The following is a 22756-nucleotide window of genomic DNA, read 5'->3' as shown; positions in this document are numbered from 1 at the left end:
TGCAGGGCTTCATCAGGGCTAAAAAGATACAAAAAAAAAACTGAGAATATTACAACAATAAGATACAATAAGGTAATTTAATTACTGCATAATTTAAATTACCTTATTGTTGTAATATTCTCATTTTTTTTTTGTATCTTTTTAGCCCTGATGAAGCCCTGCAAAGTGGGGCGAAACATCGGACATTAAAATAGTTTTAAACTATTTGTTCTTTTTTGACAGCAACCCCGACCATCTTCTTATATTTAAATTTTTACGGTCAACTATATATACATATATATATTTAAAAATAATAATATTTTCAAGGTAAATCCATTATTTTCATATGGGCTCCAAGCCACATTGGCATTGTTGGTAACGAGCTCGCAGATAAAGCTGCCAGAGAGGCACTCACGCTCCCTGGCCGAGGCACCGCCGTTCTTACCCCATCAGAACTCAGTACACCCCTTAAATTACAAATATTAGAAAAATGGCAGGCCAAGTGGGATGAAAGCTCTCCCAGTAAATTAAAAGAAATAAAACGATCAGTAAAACCATGGTCGACATCCTACCTCAGCAGCCGCAGGGAGGAGGTTGCTCTGGCCCGCTGTAGAATAGCGGGTCATACTCTCCTCACGCACTCTCACCTGATCAGAAAACTGCCACCTCCAACGTGCAAATATTGTCAGTCCATTCTTATGATTAGACATATTTTTGAAGAGTGTACTCACTATTTACCAACAATAAACAGGATAGGACTGACCCCAAATTTATCCGAAACTCTCGCTGATGAGGAAGCTAAAATCACACGAGTATTTGAATTTTTAAAAGCACATCGCCTTCTTTATAAATTATAACTCCTCTTAGATTTTTATGTTTTTTATTTTATTTTAATTATTTTTCTATTTTTTTATTATTTTTCTATTTTTTATTTTATTTTTTTTACTTTTATCATGCCATAGGCGTTGATGACCAGAGGGTTTTACGCCTTTAAGCAACAAACAACAACAACAACAACAACAATAATATTTTCATGGTTCAAAATGTATTTTCATAATTGTACATATCTCAAAAAGAGTGAATATAATTTATTCATAAAATTTATTAAATTTTTCTTTTTTAAAAGTAATATATAATTATTTATTAAAAATTGTACAGGTGTAACAAAGCAGGATTTTAGTGTATAACATTTTTTTTTGTAATATAAGAAATACAGTTACATATAACATTAGCTTAATTTTATTATGAAATCTTTGAAAAAAATAATTGATAAAATCATTTTGGATTTAACATTTTGCAAGTCCAGTTTCATATTTAGAATTTAGTCACTAATTTCTTTATTTGTTTCGATTTCGATATTTTATGTAACATCACAAAATTGTCACGTTAGAGAGTATAGACTGAATAAGAGTGAGATCTCTGAAACTTTTCAACCTTCCCTCCTAATCACAGTCATACTGTAGCGCAAGAGCCCAATCGTAAAGTTAGTGTTATACATTTTCCCTACATGGAAGAAAATTTAATTCTGCGTTCAGTTATGGTGATATCATTAAATACCCAAATTTGGAAATGTAACAATCCTCTCCCGATGTTGCAATATTCGTATTCATTTAAAATGTTCTATTTTAATGATTTTTAAATACAATTTTTAATATTTTCAATTTTTAATACGTTATAAACAGGTCTTTTCATTTTGTTATAATCACTGAGAATCACTTAGGAAGAAAAATAATAATAAAGTATATTTATATATAGTTTTTTTAGTATTTCTCTTATTTATTATTTTTTTTAATATAGGCGATTGCCACTAATTTTACACAGTATTTTTAAATTTAAGCATATTTTTATTCAACCGAATTAATTAATTATTCATAATTAAAATAAATTGAGTATTATTTAAAAGTAAAATGATTTTAAATAGTCGACCAATATACGGTTAAACACTAAAGTTTATACTATTTCTGTAAACATAAAACTCAATATACAGTTCTATGTAGAATGATAAACATTTTTATTATTTGACATAAATCATATTATATCTTGAATATTTTAATTCAATGTTTATTATTAAAAACCTTTTTGACAATATTTCAAAACGCTATTTTATAATTCGTAACAGAGATGGAAAAAATATCTTAACATTTGTCAAGTATTTTGTAGGACAAAAAAAGAAAACTCATAATTTTTTGAACTTGTTATTCATCGATGGCTTAAGCTTGTGAGCGATAAGAAGTATTTTTCTGCACCTTTAAAAACGATATTGATATTTAGAAGATTTATACCAGACGTTCGACAAATAGCTTCAAAAAGGTAGCCTTTAAGAGACTAACGGAGAGTACTTAACTAAAAAAATGTATTTTGCTGAGTTGTTAAGATGCGGTAGAAGATAAGGCACGTATTGGCAATTCGAGCCGAAATTGGATCATGAAAACTTTCTTTAAACTGAGCTAGAACAACGCCTTGTACACCAGATCCAATTACTGAACCCGTCCTATCAACAGTATCAACTTATGAATAATATTACGTGCAATATTACATTAGTTATTGTATCATTATTTTTAATATAGGTCATAATAGAACCATAGCACACATATAAAAATCATTAAGCATAGGTATATACCTCACAGTAACACTATATTTTGAACTATACGAGATAATAGTAGAGTAGAAGTATAAAAATGATTTTAATATTTTTAAAAAAAAATTTTAATAATTTATTTATTGTTATTCACAACTGTATAAAAATATATACAACAAGTAAATTTGCTGTAGGTGACATAGTGACATGATACAAAAATGTGGAGAATCTACTCATTGATAGAACTCCGATAACATTTCAAGGGGAGAAGATCCCGAGGTCACCTTCTTTTCAGACGCCTATGGGGATTATGAAGGAGAAACCAGGTTAGAAACAAGTTGGTTTGGGTGGTTGAGAAATTCATCATGGAAGAATTGATATCTGGTTCTGGCCAAAACAGCAACATACGGAACATTGAGGTCCTGATCAATGACTTGATTTGTGACAAAGTAAGGAGCATCGAGGATTTTGGACTGTAAGGATTGGATTCGAGAGAAATTCGACGGTTTAGTTGAGCTCTAAACTCAACTCCGTGTGTCCAAACAGGCCTTATAATAGTCAGATTTTAATATATAATTTAAAATAAAAGTGTTTCGAAAACTTACTTCCTTCTATTCATTTTTTTTTTAAGATAAAATTTCTATTTTTTGTATTTACATGCTTTTGGGAGTGTTGAACACGAAGTTGCTGTTCAACATCTGAATTTATTTTTCTTCTATAACATGAAAACCAAGGATTATTTTAAAACACCATAAAGAGAGGTGCAGTACTTTTTAAAGAAGTACTCCAATTAAATTAATCTAAATATTTTTTATTATAATTTATTTTAATCATTTTATTTTTAAACTGCATTACTTTATTTAATTTTGTGTCTGAATTTTATATATATATTTACAAATTGTACTAAAATTTAAACTACAAAAATAGTAAAATACCGATAGAAATTTAATAAATAATCTAAATGTAATTAATATTTAGAGGATTACAGACACTGAACCTAAACGCCCTTGTTCCATTCAATATCATCCCTTATTATAATACAGGTAAAATGCACCAACTTGACTCATAGAGGTTTCAATACGTAAGTGAAACTAGCGGATGCATGGTCAGCACATTTTTCAGTTCTAAATCTTGTAGCCCTTATGCACCCACCTCCAGTTTTATGATAATTTTAGGCCTTAAGACTACTAAAGCAGAACCTCTTATCTTGTTCCCAACTAAAAATGTTTCATACAGAAAAAAACACTCTCAAGCCTATCAAAACAAACTCGCTCTGAGAGATACTGAAAATTCTTGTATAGTTAACTTATTCATTACTTCTAATCCAGAATCCAAAACTATTGTAATAAAAATTATTAAATATTCCTGCTTTATCTATATTAATTAAAGAAAATAGAGCCTCAAAATGTCTTTATATCCTCTGTCTTTTCGCTTCTGGTTATTCTTTTAATCGAAGAATTCAATTTAACGATTTGTACATCCTTTGTAATAAACCATTTCCTTTGTTAAATGACATCTCATTAGAAATTAATCTACCGCATTCATATAAAAAAATAGTTTTTAAATATTGACAATAACTGTCTAAATGAGACTAACGCTTGACAACTACCAAGTTATAATTATAGTCAAACAAATGTACAAATATTCTGTGAAATTAAGTCATGCCATTGTGTCTTTGTGAGAACGGAACACAACACAGAATACCCTTCTATTTTATATAAATTTCTTATATTTAATGTCCACATTCCAACAATACGAGATATTTATAAATATAGATAAGAAAAGTGCTTACATTTAAGAGAAAAGATATATGAAGAGATAAATAGAGCAGTATCAGCGTTGGCCTCGACTTGGAAAGTAAGCCGCAGCTGTACACTGGAAGGTAGCGAGGTATGCGGGCTCCACTGTCCCGCCGGCTCAAGGACATCTGCAAAGCCTCGGGCTGGGGCTGTCTCAGGTTCCCGCTACTCTCTGTGTATGGATGTGTTTGAGTGTGGTGTATGTATGTGTACATAACGTGTATCATGCTACACAGTAGCTTCAATAGCGCTGTCATGACAGAAAACGATATCATAATAACTATTATACAGTTCAACCATTGCAGTGGCTGTGACAGTTCTTGCCGTGGTACGTGTAAACTGCCTTCACTAAGTACTAAGTACTCCTTCACCCTGTACTATCAACTATCCCACCGCACCTAGTGTGACAGAACTGCCATGGCGGTAACAATCATAAAGTTTACACCATAACAGTGGCCAGGAACCCAATAAACTAAAAAACGGCTACTGATTTCACAGCACCGGGGGAAACTGACCCGATTACTTGCCTGTTCATTCCATTAGAAAATTTGCACAAGAGCCGGATGAACAGATGAAAAGAAATATTTCAACTACTTTAAGATATCTACGCGATCTTTCCATGAACTCCACCATCGATTAAAAACAATATTGATTGAATTAAGTAATGAAATCAGTCCATCAGTATTTTGTTTTCTGTAAATAAACACAGAGCTTACAATGCATAACAAAAAACTTAAGATATTAATTTATATAACACATTTATATTAATTTATATAACACATTTGTTGTTTCTTCTCTCACTAAAAAAAAACATTTTCAAACCATGACTCAGAAATAATTTGAAATCACAGTTAATATCAAGATATGTAAAAGTTAAGAAATTTCAATGAAATAAATCAATTCAGTAACTTCTTTGCTATATTCAGAATATTTCTGAAGAAATTAATTAAATATTTTATATTATACTTTTTACTACAAACAAAAAAAGATTGAACAAAAAACATTCTAAACTAAATAAAACAATTGAATGTCATTGTTTAAATACATCATTACAGAGCGGATTCCGATATAACGGGGCTCAATATTTGAATACCCTTTAAATCTAAGCATTATTTTTTTTTTTTACCACATATAGAACAAAGTGTAATTGAGGGAATAAGCACACTGGAAACAGACATGTAATTTCGTACTTTCTTTTTCATGTCTTGATGGATAGACAAAAATATTCTGTTGAGCCCATAAAATGTCTTTAAGTTGCTTCCATTAAACCAAAAATTATCAAAGCAAAACAAGATTACATAAAGAAATTTAAAATAACTAAACCTTTTGAGAATTAATGACACGAATCACCTGTATATTGATAAATACTGTCTCTTTTTCTCAATGTGATGGCCTATTTTAAAATAAATATTATATATTATACATGTAGGTATAATTCTTCCAATGATTTATATTCTACTTTCTCCACTATAGCCGGGGTACCCCTATAATGCGGTTGGTTTCATTTCCTGTTGACCCGTCCACTTTAATACTTAGAAACTCCGTACACAATATGTAATTACAATCAATAAATAAGCGCTAGTTAGAACCATAGATGGTGTATCAGCAAAACACAATAAAAAGTAAAAAAAAAACTGGTAAAACCTTGCATACATTAAGAATTTTACTGGGAAGGTCATTTTCCGGCTGGTTTTGTAGCCGATGATCCCGCTAATAACTCCCGGAAATTTCCGGACCGGTAAAATTCTTAGCGTGTGCAAACCTCCACATCATGCTCTAAAAAGCATTGAATATAAGTGAGTATAAGTCCATCCGATTTACTGTTCTAGTGGTTCTTAACTGTTAATCACATTGAAATGATTATAATTCTCTAAAATTTAGTTTCGCTATTATTATCTGTATTTAACCGTAATTTTTATTTCAAAAAATTAAAAAAAAAAAAATATTTTATTAAATACAATGTATTGAGAATACAGGGCTAAGAAAAAATTAAGAGTAATCAAATAAATATTCTAAATATTAATAATAGCATTCGCCGACTCGCAGGTACAAAGAGACGCTTTTGGGACCACTAGCGGGGGCTCAAATGGTTAACAGACTACCACCACTTCAGATAAGTATCGCTGGATGCCTCAGAGAAGATACCAAAGGTGGCCTTATCGAACAAATAACAGAAGTACGGCGATACACTCTTATGGCTTCCTGAGGGCTTCGGTCGGACCCAGATCCAGGCATTAGTTATTTTCAGCCCAGCTCAAACACCTGCAAGATGGTTTGAACTCTACTCTTATCGACTAGCATTAACGCATAGGAGAGAGGAAAATGTTTTGGAGATCAAAGGATTGAATGCCGCCTAGAAGGTTCCTGAGTGAAGTTCTGGTCTCCACCCCAAAAATGCGACCATCCCATAAAATTGCTGGAAAAAAATAGAAAGAAGGAATGAATATAAATTATACTGGCAAGACGTTCGAGGGAGGACAGGCCCAAGGAAGAGAAAACGGCAGACATTCGAGTCCAGCCTACATTCAAACTAGATGATTCCTAGTAGTCCTGCATTGTGATTTAAAGTGGAAAAAGTTTAAATAATAGTAAAATTTAATATTAAACAATAGTAAAGCCCAAGAATATCCATTTTAATTCCATATATAAATCAATATCTTTTGTCCATAAGCCCACTTCCATAAGTATACCTCTTTTGTAAATTACTGTTATAAATATAGTGTTATCCCGATTTACTTTTATGGTTTAAATAGTGAGTATGCTACCTGATTATTATAGCTTAGTAAATTGAATAAAATGACACCTTTGGAAAATATATGCAATTATTAAATATCCTGTACTATGACGTCTAGTTATAGATTTAAATAGATAGATTTCTAAGCACAGTGTGACGTTTTGATAGAAATATAAAATATCATGTTTAATAATATTTAAAAAATAAATACATAAATGCCGTTTCTAGAACCCTTACCCACCTTAGAACCGCGGTTAGCTAGAAACGTATTATAAAGAAACAGTCAAAATATGATTTTAGATTTTTCAAAATCATAAGTACTAATTAGATATTTTATTTTGTAGCTATAAAAATAAAGTTTTCTTAAACATGTTTAAGAATATATAAATATCTACAAATACATAGTACATATTTACTATGTTCAAGAAAAAGTTATTCCGAGAGCGTGAAATAGAACATTACGGTAATACTATTAAAAAATAACAATGTTTGCTCATTTAACGCTAATCTAAAAGAAAAAATTGAAAATAATTAGTGAATGAATCCATTATGTAACTAATTTACGATACTGATAAAGCTTAATACCTTGGCATTTATGGCCCTGGTGTTGTGAACTAAACGGATCAACTAAAATGGGAGTTTAACTTCAAATACCGATAATCCGAAATAATATCTATTGGCAAAATGTATAAACATAAACTCCGAGATAATTTTTAATCCACTAATTAATTGAATGATGATGCCTAAATGCTGTTATTTAATTTTTTTATATAGTATTTATTAAAATTTTGTGTGCATATACTTAAAATAATAGTAAATATGCTGATTAAGATTTAGGTAGAAATTTAAAGAATATAGGTCGAATCAAATTAAATTCCTTACTCTTATATTATAAAGAGGTATCAAATGCATAGGAAATATATACGTTATAAAAGATATTTCTAAAGTTAAATATGTAATTATATACAAACAGAATAATATAATTATCATTAAAAAAATAATTCAAAATATCGATAATATCTACTAATAATTATAACAATACTAATAATGACTATAAATATTAAAGAAAGTATTGAAATTAAATATTAAAATTTTACATAAATCATTCACATCGATATCGATATTGGACAATCCTAATAATCGATATCAAACTTTGGTAACAAAGTTATAATTTAATTGTAATATGAATATTTTATTAATAAAAGACAGTAGTTTTAAGTATAAATTCATAATTTAATATTTAAATTAAATCTTATATTAGATATCTATATCGATATTCCACTTTCTAATTATATCGATGTTAAACTTTAATGAAGACATCGATATGGAGATAAATCCTACTGTTGAGCGTAAACTTGATTATATCACATCCTTGTATGAACGTTGTTCTAATAACAGTTCTTCCTTACGAAGTACTGAACTCAGGACCCTTAATGTCTGTAATCGATAAATAAAAATAACATTTAAGTTAGAGTTACAACAGAAAGCAGAAACCTCCAATAATCCGTAACACGTATGATAACATGGCTCATTATTAGACAAGGGAATAAAAAACAGTGAAAAAAACGTGAATAATACGTTGCCTGATAAATTAAATATAAGTGGAAATATCGCATATGTAGCACTCGCGTTGGAAATATATAATGCATTGGTTTGTGACAATGGTTCCCAGTAGGCTGGAGGGTCCAGAAAAACATATTTTTGTTTCGATTTATAGTAAGAACTAGTATATTTATTATCTCTCCTGACGTTAGCTAAAAGGTTCAATCATATAAATGCACAATAAAAGTGCCCCAAATGCACTTTTAAGCTAAGTAAGTTTCGAATAATTTTCGAGGGGGATAATCCCTCGCTGCTCCAGTGTTAGAAGTGGGGGTCTGCCCGAAAATGGTTTAATTTTCAGCTAATTGGTTTAAAAGTATGGGTTTATAATTTTAAAGAATTTTACTGAAAGTACCGTTAAACCAGAAAACCTAATATGGCATTATAATATATCTATTTTTTCTGTAGTCATGTCAAAGCTAGGAGATTTGGGTCGCGTGATGTGGTCCCGAAGGACTTCTTATACGATTCCCAGTGACGTTATACTAAGTAGGGTCACAGGTCCTACGTCCGTGAGTTGCATCCAGTAGGCTGACGAGCCTCACAAACCCAGAGGAGGAGGGAGAGCAAGGAGAGGTTGTGGTCTGGTGGATCACCCATACAGAGTGGTCACCCCATCCACGCTCGAAGATGCTTAACTTGGTTATCTATTCCTAGCGTCATAACCAGCACGGGTAACCTGATTCCCAATATATTTAATATCAATTATTATATTATACTTTATCAATTATATGAAAGAATTCGTGACATAACATAAATTATAAGATTGTAGGAAGATGGACTGCGTTGAGGGTGCGAAAGGCACTAAAGTAGTAGAAAAACTATTTATGGAAAACTACTACTTTTTATTTATTTTTTGTATACTAATTTTGTGCCTAAGCTTATGAATTTTTTGGCTATTACATTCAGACATAAACAAAATAAAGATAGGTAAAGTATAAGGAAACGTACACATACGTAAAGTAGAATGTAGACGCAAAAAAATCATATAGATAGTACTATATAACCTATAAATTAAACTTTCATCAAGAATTTTAATTTAATTACAAATACATATAATGTCTATATAATCATATGTTTAGTATCATGTGCTGTGTGGAATAAAAAATAAATCACTAAAGATAATTCTTAATATTTGAAACATGATAATATTTACACCGAATAAATAGAATTTTAAGGTATACAATTTTTAACTACGATCGGTTATTCAGTACGAATGATCGGAAAATTCTTCAATCAATTAAAACACGTAGAGCACAAATACTTATCTGTTGGCAATTCATGGGCATGTGTGAATTAGTCATAGTTTGGCAAACTTGTGGCAGCATCTTTATAGATATACAATCTATCCAAAAAGATATACATTAAACAATGTACATTTTTCAATTATATAAATTAGAGAGCTACCAATGGGTGGTTTCTCTGGACGTCTGTATCACTCAATAATAACATACATCAAATTTACTAAATGCATAATTATGTATATTTGTTAATTCCAATAAAGATAATTTAAAAAAATGTAACAAAGTAATAGAATAGATAATTTAAAATATATGGAATAAATAGAAAAAGAGAATTTGGTTCACAATTTTAATTTGGCGTTGATGACCTCTCGGTTTTACGCCCTAAAGCCCCAACGAATAACAACAACTGATCTAATTTTTTATTGACTTTTATTTTATTGTTATTTCCTCTATTTCCGCCTTTTAATGTGGACTGTATTTCTCTTTTTACTACTTTTTATTTCTTATTATTTCTTTTTTTATTAAATCTGTTCTTGTTTATACTTTTTTTTTTTATTAAATCTGTTCTTGTTTATACTGTTCTTGTTATACTTTTCACTGTACTTTTCTTTTCTTTTCTTGTTTCATTTTTATATAAATGTCCACAAATTTTAAATGACTTTTAGCCATTCTTTCGTTCTTAGTCCTAATGAAACCCTCAAAGATGGGGCGAAACGATAATAGTTTTATTACTATTTGATTTATTTCTTACCGCACCCAGACCACCTTCCTTTTATATTTCAAGGATGTCTTAGGTTAGGAAATAAGTTACGATGAATATTATGCCTACAGATGATCGTTTACATTGCTTGGAGGCGGAAAAGATAATTCACACTCAACGGATTAATTAGTCATCAGGGTCTGATTAGGAAAGTTTTTATCTCGATCCTTGTGACTTATCCTCACGCGAGCCTGAGTTTAGAAGGAGACAACTTTGAATGCCTTCCTTTAATCTTTCTGAGTTTGGAAACTAAATCATTTTCTTTGAAACACGATTTAATTTCACCATGTCCAAGCTTTCTAAAAAAACGGCATAACATCTCTAGAAGAGGAAAACCAAACAAAAGATTTGCAATTCGAAATTCCACACAATATCAAATTCGATTTTCAAGATATATACGCTGCGCGTTTTATCAATAACTAATCAATATTACAAGACTGAATAAACAAATTCCTACTTATTAATTATAATTAAATAAATTTACAACAAGTTAATATGCGAGTTTTGTTACAGTGGCAGGATACAGTTCCATTAAACTATTCCATTTTCTTGTAACTAAAGAGACACGATTCATACCTCAGTTATTCTGAATTAATCTACAAAATGATTTTTTTGGCAGGACAGGATGTATATTAGCGTTACTTTTTTATTTTTTATTTTTCGGCTCCTTGGGCTAAAAAAAATTCTGGGCACCCTAACGGAGATAAAAAGATTTCTCATCTTATATTCGAGATAAAAAAAAAAAATGTAGGCAAAATCATCCTCATTAAGAAAAGAAAACTGCGTAAAATAAATACTAGAGTGGCCTGTATATTAGCTGGCATACGCTTGGTGCACACTGTTTGGGAACCGCAGGTACATAAAATAAAATACCTGTTTACGTTTTACCTATTAGTAAAAAATGGAACGATGGAGTGGAGTGATCTTGAGTAGGGCTACTGAAAGCGTACTCAATCAGTCGGAATGATAATAAAACAAAAAATGGAACATATGATTGATCGTATAAGAGCAAGACTGAATGATAACCTAGAAAATTTTGAGATATGATCATTCACAATTTGAAGAGAATAGGTAACAGAGAAAGTTGGATGCTTCCTTTATATCGTGCTTTTAACTTTTTTTTAGCGGATGAATACCAAATAATGGTCATACAAGCTTCCAGTTTATTACGAATCGAAAGAAACATTGCACAAAACCCTAACTGTTCGATATATCATTCACAAGTCTTCGCCAATCTGTGAGACAATGTGAAGGTCTTGATGATTCAAATCAGTCTGGCTTTTGATTAAGGACAATGTACGAGGCCACTTGAAAGAAACTAAATACACTAACTTGAAACATCAAGTAAACACCGCTAATTTAATTCTAATCTCTAAGTTTTATTATGACGTGCCGACAATGATAACCTGGCGAGATAAGAGAACTTCATCAGATAGAGGCTGACACAAAAACCTTATCAGCTTCGTTATCGGTGTTACCGGTAACTGGAACCGTAACCAACGGTTAAGTACTCGCGTTTTATTTGTCTTGTTAGTAACAATTACTACTTTTCTTTTATCATTGTATCTTTTATTGAACTTCTCATCATCCTTTAATTTTCCGTTTTCAAGCATAATTACAGGACACGACTAACTACTTAAATTGGGCAATTTAAAACCCGCGATAAACGAATTACATCTCTTTGTGACGGAACACTTAAGAGTAATTTGCGAAGGACTATTTTCCTGTAAAATGAGGCGTCTAGCGGCGAATTCAATACGAGCATTTTTCTTAATACAAACCTGATCGATTATTTCCACCCAGTGTTTGTTTTCGGTGACAGATATATTGAATATTGCTTATTAGTTTATTTATTGTTATTTACAACTGTATACAAATATATACAAGTACATGTGCTGTAGGTGACATAGTGACATGATACAAACATGTGGAAAATCTACCCACTGATAGAATAACATTTCTAGAGGAGAAGAACTCGAGGCTATCTTCTTTTCAGACGCCAAAGAGAATTATTGGTACTGAAGGAGAAGCCAGGTTAGAAACAAGAGGATTTGGGTGGTTTAGAAGTTTATCATAGAAGGAATGGTATCTAGTTCTGGCCAAATCGGCAACATATGAAACAACGAGGTCCTGATGGATGATTTGATTTGTAACAAAGTAAGGAGCATCAAGGATTTTACGAAGTATTTTGGACTGTAAGGATTGGATTCGGGAGGAATTTGATGGTTTAGTGGAGCCCCAAAGCTCAACTCCGTATGTCCAGATAGGTCTTATTTATAACAGTCATGTAGATCAGTCTTTTGTAATGGATTGCCAATTTAGACCGTTTGTCTAGTAAATGTTGTAATAGTCGGAGTCGACCTGCAGTTTCTTGTCTTTTTAGTCTTTTATGAGGATTCCATGTCAGTAGTTTATTAATTAATCACATATTGTCAATGTATTTTAATAAAAGATATTAATAACTAAAGATAGATAAGTAACCAGCAATGTAGGCTGAAAAAGTAAGTCTTCTTTTCTCTCGTAATTTTAAATGCATATAAAACAGTCGAAACTTGACTACATTATATTATTTAAAATAATAATAATCCAATTATTAAAATTAATCGATAATAATAATTGATAGATTTCTCGAAAGAGTTGACTAATTAGTACAATCAAAATGTAATTGTAAACCATGAGTCATTAATATTAATTTATGATGAATAAACTATCATAAAATTTGATTACAGTTTTGCATAATTACGTATTTAAGATAAAATGTGAGCTGTAAAATCATCAAGTAAAGATAATCTTGTTTAATTTTTTTCAGTTGCATTCTTAATCTATTTCTAAATAATAATAAAGGCTTAGTGAACCAGAAGATTCGATGCCGATGCTGATACAGTGATCATTAACATTTTAGGGATCCGTTTGTTACTGAGTCCTACAACCTTAAACCCCTATCTTTTTCTCCACAATGCTGTGGACAGGAATTCTATTTACTGAGTGTAGCCTTCTCAAATCGGCGTTGTACAGGCTTCTGAAAATTACCATCAATTCATTCTTCATTATTAAATGCAAGATTTAATTTCTAATTACCTTAAGACGCCGATCCTCTCTTAGCTTAAGAGGTCACAATTCCCATGCGTAAGAGATAGTAGGTAAGACAACAGTTTTGTAAATTTTAACTTTTAATATTTACTATTTTTGCAGTAATCTGTATAGGATGGATGATCCATTATAATAAAGAAACATATGAGAACGTAATATAAATAATAAATTCATAAAACTATTACCCATGGGTGTTTAAAATAAATGTTTAAATTCATTTATTATATTAAATAAATTCACCAAAAAAGGCTAATATAAATATCAATTATAGAATATATTATATAATATAAAAATATACTATTATGTTAATATATAATCAAATATTTGATTCTGTGATTATTGTGAAAATGATTGCATTAATTATATATTTATTTAATTCAGGTAATTGAAAATTTGTAAATTGTAATGTAATGTAACTTGTAACAGTAATTTTTAATTTTTAACTTTCTCACTTTGTAATTATACGTAACTTTCTCACTTTGTAAATATGTCAATAGTAATGTACTAACTTTGTAAATTCAGTGTAAATGACCCTAGTGGCCGAAACACTTAAATAAATAAATATTTAAAGATATAAGAAAAGTTTTGTTTTATATTGTATGATTAAACTTCTAAGCATAAGACCTAATTTTGTGATTTTTTTTTACCATACATACAATGATGACTGAAGTAGGACGTTATAAACAAAAATTCATCTGAATCATTCTCATACTGACAAACGTGGGACAAAGTTACGAACTATTTTGTTGCTTACAGATCTTGAAACCAGTTTTAAGTAAGACAGTTTGAGCATACGATTGTGTTGGTTAAAATGTTGAAATAAAAAAATTAATCACTAACCGGCCTAATTTTACTAAAGCGAGATAGTAACATTTATCATATTAGACTTATTAGTGCTACTGTACTGCCACAACAGTAAATATTGTCGTGGTAGTTGTTAAACTGAGTTGCCGTCGTGGCAGTAAAGTGCAGATGGAATTTAACGTGACAATAGCTGAACTGTCATACCTAGTACTTTTACGTCATACCTAGTGTCATGACAGTAAATATTTTTATGACAGTAGCGTGTAAACTAGCTTTAACGTATTGACAAGTTCACTACCGGAGTAATGTAAACTATCACGTCGAACCAAGTGGAACCATTGACAATCTTACAGTTATCACGATGCTAGTGGGAATAGGCCAAATAACCCTACAATGTTTTACTTTATTATTTTTTTAAAAATAAACATTAATCTAAAATTTATTCCGTTCAACCAATTGGTTAATTTTTTAACTATTCCAAATAAATAAGGTACTATGGTTGATTTCAAAACATATTATCGAGCGCACAGCTATGATAAAGTATCCCTGTTAGGCTTAGCCATAAAAGATAGGCCAATGACTCCGGTTAGGTCCGTCTTATCTTGTGCGAGTGGAAGTAGACAACTATGTACTACGTAAAGCTATAACATAAACACTCTATCAAATCCAGTATATTTTAGAACTGTCTGAAACTTTCTTATATATTCTTATAGCTTGGAACAAATACAGAAATCATAATACGTATGAGAGTGCCAGAACGTAACAATAAAATCTGCTAAAATTCTTGAGGGGTGGATCACGGGCAAGGTACTTGTGTACTACTATACAGGAAGTCCTGTTACTAGATCAATGGTTGTGCAAGGAGACTTATGGTCTGAATCACGCTCGACCGCGACTACGGGTACCCACTTTAGGAGGCTGAATGGAACCCGAAGGGATCTAGAACTAACAGGGTTGACTCACTGTTACACTTAACAAAATAAATCATATGTCACAGTTGAATTCGTACTCGGGTTCTTGGAGTTAATAACATAGAACCTTACCATAGGGAGACGCCGTTACAATAAAACCGTAACAATAAAAAAAAATTAATATTACGATTAAAATTCAATTGGAGACAGTAATCAAAAACTTTGTAGCAGTGAACTACTTTAAAACGAAACAATCAAACGACTTTTTAAACGTAATAATAAAAATTAATGGTAAAATAAATATTTTAAAATTCAATTTGAGACAGTTATCAAAACTTTTTAATAATAAACTACTATTAAGCGCAAAACAAGTATCAACATGACTCAAAGTTATAAAGTAGATACTAAACGTAAATAAAATAAATGACCAATAAACTATATCTGTATAAAACTATTTGCACTATATATTTGCCAGCCAATTCGTTAAAGTTTACATCCAATTGAAAGAAAATGATTTTTCATTTAAAAACATAAATACCTCCAACCCAATAAATACCAATAATCATAGATACCCAAAATAATTAAAACAGACTTTTACATAATATTAACTTAAAACGAAATACGAACTGAATTTTTAAGTAAATCTAAGAATTTTTTATAAAGTAAAATACATAACACAAAATAACACAGAAAAAAAATACATTTTAAAGTGAATTTAATAGAAACAAATAGAATTTTAAAAGGGCAGTAGTGTTTACATAAGAGCTTTCTGAATATTTCTGTAACAACATGACTTCTGAACCAAACTAAATTATTCAGCTATTAGTTTAAACGATAATTCGTATTATAATGATTATTGAAACTGAATTTTCAGTAAATAATTTTTATAATTGGAACTATTGTCTGTTTAATAAAAACATTTTTATTATAAGACGGAATAAAAGCTCCACTAAGGTTTTCTATATATATTTTTTTTAAATAGCCATCAGAAAGTATAGTCCATATCCCAAACTGTCCATTATTTTGATATAATGTTATATCTGACACTACTAAAAAAATTCCTTTAAAAACCTCGGTGCACTTTATGACTTTTCATCACATGAAGAAAAAACAAAATAAATTAACAATCGCTGATTATAGATTTGAATTTTCTGAAAATACATAGAGTGCCACCTGAATTTCCCTCCATTAATCTAAAATAATCATTCAATACGGAATTGTTCTTCGATAAAACATTTACTAATATTTTATATTTTTACTAAAATCAACGTTTATCTCTTTTCGATTTCATAAGAATTTCGAGCAACTTTTAAGTAGGAGATGAAAAGTAATTTGAAACAAAAAATATTTAAAATACCTTATGTACCGTAGGGAGATAAAAATTTAAATGTTAATGTAAAATATAAATCGAAGTTAAATCGTTTAAGTCACTGGAACGTAAATCGAATTCGAAAGTGTGAAATATTCAGGAAAGAGGGCGCAACTAATGAAGAGCCTTAAAAAAGGGGAAAAATACGGAACCACTTTAAACAAAGCTTAATTTTGCATTAACGAATTAAAAATTATGAATAAAATGATATAGGTGCTTTAGATTTCAATCTGTATACATATAAAAAAAATAATACAGATATACTATTAGACAAAGTATGAGTGGGACTTAGTAAAGCATTGAGGACTTGGGAGCAGTGATGCATGAAGTTTCGGGGTCCTCCTTCAGGCCTTTTCGGTGGTATCGATTGCTTCAGCTCCTCCGGCCGTATCACGCCACTTAAACATTCCGCTATTTGTAAATACTCAAGAGAAAATATTGTTTTGCAAATTAAATTAAACAATTTAATAAAATCAGTAATAATTTTGTTATCACACGAATTAAAATGGTGAAGTTCTTTGCAAGTAAAGAAAGTCACTACCTTGAAAATGAGCCTGACACAACATATAAAATATTTACATGGTCCGTTATAGAAAAACACTTTAAAAGCTTAACAAAAATATTTCTACCATAAAAAAAAAAATAGTGCATTAAATTTTCCCCTCATCTTAACAATAATAACAAACAATTAAATAAAAATTCACGATTCAAACATTAGAAAACAATTTTTGCATTGGGAATTTCCCAATGTTGATCATTGTTACATATATGAAATCGTAATTTAATTATTATGAATTGGTTAAAAACAAATTTTGGAACCATCATTAACAATCGATACTGAATATACAAACTTGAGTTTTGTACTGGAAATTATTGAAATTAAAATTCTTACTGTTTTCATAATTACTAAAGAGTAAAGTACTGTTCTTAAACACATTTCATAGATCAATAACACTTATGAAAACAGTTGAAAAGATGTTTAAACATCAGCGGTATTCGAAGACGCGATCGAAGCAAACGTGTTTATAACCTTACCCAAAGAACAGAAGACACTTCTAAGAAAACCGCAGATGACCGAAACCGTAGCACATAATATAATTTATATTTGCTAATCTTAATATTTTCATGACAACGATTAATTACAACAAGAAATTACAAAAATGGCTACAGAATGGTTATATCAATCTAAATTTCACTATGTATTTGACATAATTATAGAAGTGGAATATGGAACTTAAAATAAGTGTGTATTTATTTTGAATACAGTTTTCGCTAATTGATCTCTGTTTCATAACTCATATGTGAGAACAATTTTCATCAGTCAGACTTATTTAAACGTTAGATGTATTTCAAAGATAAGATGACATTAATTTATATACACCGAAATCGGAGGATGAAAAGCAATCTTCAACTGACAGTTGTAAAAATATTTTAGGTAAATTGACTTGCCTGTTACAATGTACGTTGGTATACACTGATGATGGACTATCCAAAGAGAGATGACGACATGCAGCGGTTATCCAAGATGATGATGATGATGATGATAGAGCGAAGAGCAGAGCGCACAGACACACACAGCCCAGGAGACCCCGAGAGAGACTGACCCGCCACCGCTCCCCCCCTCCTCCGCTAACCTACCCCACCGTGGTAGGGGCGCTGTCTCCTCTCTCCGTTTCTCTGTGTATGTAAATGTGTTTATGTGGGTGTGTATGTAAACTCATAATGCTTATCAATTTTAAAATTAGCATAATTATTCGAAATGTTTTATATGAAAACAAAATATCCGGAAAAAAATAAACACAAGAAATCAATAGACAAAAAAAATCACTATAAATAAATAATAAATAAACAAAAACTTGAAGAACTTACTAAATAAAAAAAAGATTTACAATTTTAGCCATTTGTTTTTTTAATGTTGCTCGATTTAGCTAAAATACTGCTCTATTCGTTGGTAAATATTTTAAAGGTAACTTAAGACCGAGGTTAATACTGAGGTTTCGATTATTAGGGATGGGATTATGATTTCATACAAATGCTATTTAATTCCTAATCCAGCTTTTTTTTTTACGGCGGAGAAGAAGATAGGAATTTTGATAGGAGAAGGAAAGTGGCAGAGCCCTTTTGGAAAAAGTAGGGAAGTGGCGAGACCCCTACATTATCATTTGAAACAAATACTAGCGAATCGTCTTTTTAGTATAAGTTAAAAAGGGGTATGATACCTGCGCAAAATTTGAAGAATATCTTAGATGGTAAGGTTCAGAACTGAGTTGAGTTGGCTCATTCCTAAATTGATTCGGAGAACCACTGTACTCTGCTGAACTCCGGTTAGGAACTACTGTTCTAATCCATTGTAATTCTGTTTAAGTTGAATCGAGATTTGAGGGGCGGTGTGGCCTGGGAAGGATTACCTGGACAATCGTATTTTTCTTGAGTCAACTATATTTCGAAAAGGACTCGTATAATTTTTTTTCTATTTCAAATGAAAGTTAGAGATTAGTGTGAAAATTATTTTAATTTTTTTTTTTATAACGGTTTTTGTAGAAAAATAACAATAACAAAGAGCAATAAATATCAGCGTTTTAAGTATCCATTAATACCATTTTCGACACAGTTTGGCATATTCACTAATCCTTGAACAAATCATAAAAGTATGATTGTCTGGTTGCGGTGAAAAGAACACAAATAATAATTAAGTTATTTATTGTGAGCCATCATTTCGCCTCGATTTCTAGGGCTTCGTCAGGGATAAAAAAGATACAAGTGATTTAAATAATGTATCAAAATAAGAGAATAGATAACATAAAATAAAAGTAAAATGATGAATGGCTAAAATAAAATTTAAAATATGTATAAGTTTATATGAAACATGAACAAAGTATATCAAAGAAAGTAAAAATAAGATGTACAGTAAAAATTATAAATATAAATATTAGAAAATTAATGGAAACGTAAATAATAACAACACATTTTCATGACCTATGGAAATTATAAATAGTTAAAATGATACCCAAATTCCAAAAGCCGCCAGAATACACATCTTCCTTCCGTCCTATCTCTCTATTACCGATCATAGGCAAAATCCTCGAAAAACTCATTTTAAAACGCCTATAACCCATCCTAGATTCCAATTTCCTTTATCCTTCGTCATAAACCTACCGACTGCCCTACAGTCCTTTAATAATGTTGATCTTACCCCTGTCGAACAGATCCGCTACCTTGGACTACATCTGCATAAACGACTAACCTGGAATCCTCACACAAGACTAAAAAGACAGGAAACTGCACGTTGATTTCGACTATTTCAACACTTGCTGAACAAATGATCTAAACTTCCAATTCATTACAAAAGACTGATCTACATGACTGTAATAAGGCCAATCCAAAATCCTTCGTAAAATCCTTAATGCTCCTTTCTTTGTCACAAATAAAATCATACATAAAGACCATAATGTTTCATTTGTAACCGATCTAGCCCGAAACAGATATCATTCCTTCCATTGTAAACTCCCAAATCCACTAGTTTCTAACCTTGCTCCCTCTTCTATTCCTGACAATCCTCCGAGGCCCCTCCCGACAAAATAAGATGGCCACGAAACCTGTTAATGTAAAACGTCGTTAGAGTGCTACCAATGGGTAGTTTCTCTACACGCCTGTAACACTCCATATTAACTGAGATCAAATTTAGTTGTCAAACAGTTGTAAACAGTAATAAATGAATAAAAAAAATAAATAAAACAATAACAACAAACACAAAGTAGATAAAGAGAAGATTAAAAAAAGAAAAATAAGAGAAATGTCAATTGATATCATATTCGACGCAGTTTGGCATATTCTACTAATCTTTAAGCAATTCATTAAAGGATGATTGTCCGGGTGAGATCAAAAGAACTCGTAATTAATAAATAGTAATAAAAATATTTATTGTGAGCCATAGTTTCGTCGGGGCTTAAAAAAATAAAATAAAAATAAATACAAACAACTAAACTAATAATAATAGTAATAATTTCTCCCTCTTATTATGTATATTATCATTTAATATCTAGCTATATTTAATATTTTCTTATATATCCGTAATATTATCTTACTTTAAAATTATGTTATTATTTTTCGGCTTTCAAATGTCATCCCATTAGTTAACCATCGTATCCTTCTCCCCCCCCCCTCCAACCCTGTTGAATCCGCCTCAAGCTTATTCTTTTCCTTTTCATTATTCAGAAAGGTGGATGCCCCATTTTGTTTCCCTTATTTTCCATCTTTAAGTTTGTACTGTATTTCTCTTTTATAAACTTTTTATTTGTTATTATTTACGTTTTTATTAATTGTCTAATAGTTTTGTTTTTTTTGTAATTCTTGTTTATGTTTACTTTTCACTGTACATCTTATTTTTATTTTTTTAAATTTACTTTGTTCATTTTTATATAAAATTTCACACATTCTAATTTATTTTTAACCATTCATTATTTTAATTTTATTTCATGTTATCTTTTCTGTTATTTTTTTACATCGTTTTAGTTGTTTGTATCTTTTTTAGTCCTGATAAAGCCGTGAAAAGTGAGGCGAAACGTTGGCCCAAAATAAATAGTTTAAATAATATTTGGTTTCTTTTGAACGCACCTGGATGACCTTTTTTTTTATATTTTACAGACGGTTGATCAACAATCATCCAATAAACAAATCATAAATAAATTCCAATTATCCCTGATTCATCCATTGATTGCTACAAATAAATAAACAATTTTATGTTGAAATTAAAAAGCCTATCTTCAGTACTCTTCCTATTAAAATATTTCTGTGAGAATGATCAACGTTTCTTCTGGTTCACAAAAATAACCACCATACTCCATGACTTGCTCCGGGATTGAATTCCACTCAATACAATAACTTTTTTTTAACCCAAACTGCTACATATTTCAGTAAAATATTTTCCAAAACTCATTAATAAAATATATTGGCAACTATAACAAATTATCATTGAGACGCAACGTTCTTGAAAGAACAAAATGTATTTTGCTAAGCTAATATTGTTAATGTATATATTTAATCTTTTTATTTGAATATATATATTATTTCTCACTCTCAATATTTTTTGTGTAGTTTTTTGTTTACATTTTTCCTACTGTGGCCAAATGATATTTTGGAAGATTCCTATATTAAATACAAGTTTAGTTATTTGGAATCTAATATTGAATGATTATAATGATGAGAATCCGTAATCAATTTAAATAGTAAATTTGTAACTAAAGGTTTGTTACTATTAAATTAATACAATTTCTATTGACTAAACTAAGGAAAAACAAATAAATAAAAGTAACGAAATATAGAAATATATAAAATAATAAGTAAATTTTAAATATGACACTTCTAAAAAAAAATTATTTAGTTGATATATGTTAAATTATGATAAAATTAAGTGATATCATGTATAATGATTTATAAAAAAAATAAAGAGAATTAATTTTATTTGGAAAAAACATATAGAAAAGTGACAATATTCTGAATGGAAGCCTTTTTTAAATCATCATATTGAAAAATAAATACAAACAACTACCTCGGAAATAACATCTAGAATTAATCTTAATTGTTAGGACATGTGAAGACATAGAAAAAAATTGAATTAATACGCACTTTTTTGTTAAACAACAAAACAATCATTGAATACAGAGTTTATGAAAGCAGAACGTACAAAGTTGATCAGAATCGATGCTTTAATGTTGGCGAAATTGTTTGCATCAACCCGGATTTCTGTTTTGTAGGGTTTAGAAATGTTAGAACGTCCGTCTAAATACATTCTAAATTGTAGTATATTTACAAAAAATACAATATGTATTGCTGATGCTCAATTCTTAACAATTTCGGGCTCAGGTGGTGTGAACATCCATGTTCTAT

General features: G+C 30.2%; 1 protein-coding gene across 5 annotated transcripts in view; it reads right to left on the bottom strand.

Annotated features, from left to right (window-relative positions):
- msi (musashi) overlaps window positions 1-22756 on the bottom strand; it is a 562348-nt gene that overhangs the window by 345798 nt on the left and 193794 nt on the right. For 3 of the 5 annotated variants that reach the window (XM_067046273.1, XM_067046276.1, XM_067046275.1), the window contains exon 1: window positions 18320-18458. The exons of the other annotated variants lie outside the window; for them this stretch is intronic. The gene's annotated coding sequence lies outside the window, so the exon portion shown is untranslated. Of the gene's footprint in view, window positions 1-18319; window positions 18459-22756 lie in introns of those variants that run through there. 5 annotated transcript variants of the gene reach the window in all.

This window comes from Halyomorpha halys, unplaced genomic scaffold (genome assembly GCF_000696795.3).
Source record: "Halyomorpha halys isolate HHAL.00 unplaced genomic scaffold, Hhal_1.1 Scaffold945.1, whole genome shotgun sequence".
Classification (NCBI taxonomy): domain Eukaryota; kingdom Metazoa; phylum Arthropoda; class Insecta; order Hemiptera; family Pentatomidae; genus Halyomorpha; species Halyomorpha halys.
Note: the sequence above shows the minus strand (reverse complement) of the source record. Positions and strands in the feature narration are given on the sequence as shown.